This window comes from Cebus imitator, unplaced genomic scaffold, assembly GCF_001604975.1.
Source record: "Cebus imitator isolate Cc_AM_T3 unplaced genomic scaffold, Cebus_imitator-1.0 Scaffold67, whole genome shotgun sequence".
Classification (NCBI taxonomy): Eukaryota; Metazoa; Chordata; class Mammalia; order Primates; family Cebidae; genus Cebus; species Cebus imitator.
Window position 1 is genome coordinate 4407842 of NW_016107382.1, and position 3418 is coordinate 4411259.

General features: G+C 41.3%; 1 pseudogene; it reads left to right on the forward strand.

The window, feature by feature from the left end:
• Positions 1-2724: 2724 nt before the first annotated feature.
• Positions 2725-3198, forward strand: LOC108305835 (annotated as a pseudogene).
• The last annotated feature ends 220 nt before the right edge of the window (positions 3199-3418 follow it).

The following is a 3418-nucleotide window of genomic DNA, read 5'->3' on the forward strand; positions in this document are numbered from 1 at the left end:
TCATTCTGACCCGCATGAGCTCTTCACTAAAAAAGTTAAATGTGTTTCAAGCTAATAAACACTAGGAAGCAATGACCTTGTCTTGCTTTATTGGGAGAACAAAAGGAGGGGAATCAAGAGAGAAGAGGCATTTTTCAGTTTACCCAGGCTTAAGCATATATGTTTAATGTTTACCTAAGTGAACTATTTTCTTCTACTTATTTTATTATAGTAATCTATTTTCTTAATTTCAAAAATATGAAATAAAAGTAATTTAGGAAACATTCAGTAAAAAGTTGCTATTGCCTAGCTTTTCCATATCTGGAGAGTTTGGAATTTCTAGAAGAATATAGAGAATTAAAGAAATTTTGATTACCCAAGAAAATGGCCATTCATTCAATCCACAAATATGTATTAAGCTTGTGCTATTGCTTGGTGCTTGGTATATAATGATCAATGAAATAGAGAAAATTCTCAGCCTTTCTGGAGATTACATTCTGGGAGGAGAGATGGCAAATAAATAAATACATGAAATTGTGTCAAGTGGTCATAATCAATATAAAGGAAAATAAAAAATAGTATAAAAGGAGAGTGAAAGCGTACTAAGTTAAGCACAGTGAGCAATCAAGGAAGCCTCTTTGAAAAGGTAATATGTGGGTAAAAACATAAGCCAAAGGAGGGATCACCATGCTAATATTTGAGAGATAAGGGGCTTTAAACTGAGGTTTGGTTGATTCCAGACAGGCTCTAACAAGCTTTTTAAAGTCTTCAGGTGAATCTTCATAGGACCACTTAGTTTGGGCAAGAAGGACAGTGGTTCCTGTACCCTTCATCAGCCCTTCACTGCAGGTTCTGGCTGTGTTCCAGATTATTCTCTTGCTTCTCTTTGGCCACAAAAAGCAATTACTCTGCCAAGTGCCTCAGTTCTTCAGACTTTCTAGAGAATGCCACAGCTATTTCCACCAACCATATGTGGCTATCCTAAGAGTGGCTGGGGTACGGTGGAGGAGAATGTGTATGTATGTATAGGGACTTTTATTCTCATCTCTGTATCTCTGTAAGCTGTCCAGACAGGTCCACAAGTAAATATATAATCTAAGGTATAGTGCACTTGAATACAAGCCACTTCAAAATAAATCCCCAAGGTGAATTTCACCCCCACCTCCCATCCTCAAACATATACAGGAGAATGCTGCTCCCAATGCCCCAAGTGGGAATTCTGACCCCAACACTGAGGGGCCTCATGTGGTTCCAGCTTATGTTGGTCTCCATAGCTAGCCTTTCCTACTGAATTTACAGTTCCCATTTTGTTGTGGGCTAGATTCTCCAAGAGTAGATTCTAAGACTAATTTAGTGTGTATGATGTTCATTGAGGAGTCCCTTGGTATCAGCACCTGGGAAGGGAAGGGAAGGAAGCAGGAGTATGAAGCAGGAGAAGTCAAGCTGTGATGCAGTCCCAAGGACAGACTTGGCTGACTCCACAGAGAGCTCAAGAGCTGGAATGGCCCTTCAGAAATGTCTCAACATGGGCCATGATGGCTAGACCTTTTTCTCCCACATAGATCAGTTATTGTGAGGAAACCCAGGCCACATACAAAGGCCATGTGTACCAGTTCCAGCCAAAAGCCTCAGCTGAGGTCACAGCCAACAGCATGCATCCACCTGCACATGTGGATGAAAACACCTGTGAGGTGACTCCAGCCCTGGCCAGTCTGACTGCAACCACATGAGGACAGTCAGCCCCTAGATTCATGAGAGATAATAATAACAAATAGACAGTTGTTCTCTGCTACTAAGTTTAGGTGGTTTGTTACATAGCTATAGATACCAGAACACTGAAGGATCCTCCTGAGGGGGTGAAGCAGGTTTATCTCAACATTGTCTAGTTACAAGCACTAATTGTCTTCAGACCTAACCATCATTTCAAAGTTCCCTTCAAATATTTCTCGAAAAAACTTTTAAATTCTTCAAAATAAGGTCATAAGTCCAGGTGCAGTGGCTCATGCCTGTAATCCCAGCACTTTGGGAGGCTGAGGTGGGCGGATCACTTGAGGCCAGGAGTTTGAGATCAGCTTGGCCAATACAGTGAAACCCCATCTCCACTAAAAATAGAAAAAATTAGCCAGATGTGGTGGCGCATGCCTATGGTCCCAGCTACTCAGGAGGCTGAGGCAGGAGAATCGCTTGAACATGGGAGGCGGAGGTTGCATTGAGCCAAGATTGCGCCGCAGCACTCCAGCCTGGATGACAGAGTGAGACTCTGTAATAAGATCTGCCATTATCATTCCTATGATGATTTTCTTATGGTAGATGGCATACATATATTACTCTGAGGATACTAAAAAAAAATTTCTTATTTTCTGTTAAACACATCTGCGCTATACTACAAAGCCAGGTAGCTGTATCCAGTGGGATACTGTAGTTTATTGTTTTGCCTTCTGTCTGTTCACATTTGCTATTTCCCCATGAAGCCTTGCTACAGTAAGTAAAAAGTCAATCACTTTAAAGAAAAAAAGGTCAATTAATACTTTAAAAAGGGTTTTTAAAAGAAGTTTTCTAACGTTAATACTTCATAGGTGATTTCATTTTAAAAATTGATTTTGAGGACAGTCAGTATTGGGAGGGGCTTGAATTTAAGCCAGGCATTATGCTAGACACTGACTGTTTTTGAGGAATTGATATAATTCCGTGAGGCTAGAGTGAGCAAATAAAGACAAGAGTGGATCTTTGCCAGCCACTGCCGAGTCGTGAAGAGGCAGAGGCTTGGGTGCGTTCAAGATTCAGCTTCACCCGTAACACACTGCCATGGCTGAGGAAGGTATTGCTGCTGGAGGTGTAATGGACATTAATACTGCTTTACAAGAGGTGCTGAATATTGCCCTTGTCCACGATGGCCTAGCATGTGGAATTCGAGAAGCTGCCAAAGCCTTAGACAAGCTCCAAGTCCACCTTTGTGTGCTTGCATCCAACTGTGATGAACCTATGTATGTCAAGTGGGTGGAGGCCCTTTGTGCTCAACACCAAATCAACCCAATTAAGGTTGATGACAAGAAACTAGGGGAATGGGTAGGCCTCTGTAAAACTGACAGAGGGGAAGCCTCGTAAAGTGGTTGGCTACAGATATGTAGTTGTTGGACTATGGCAAGAAGTCTCAGGCCAAGGATGTCATCAAAGAGTACTTCAAATGCAAGAAATGAAGAAATAAATCTTTGGCTCACACACACACACACACACACACACACACACACACACACACACACACACACAATTAATTAAACTAAAATAAAATAAAGGCAAGAGTGGTCGGAGATGAAGTTGCCCAGACAGGAAGAGGTCAGATTATGCAGGGCTATTGTAAAGATGCTAGATTTTTGAAGTACTTTCCACAATTCTGATAAAAGAGAAAAAAGAAAAAAACCCAAAATGGAAAAACAAAATA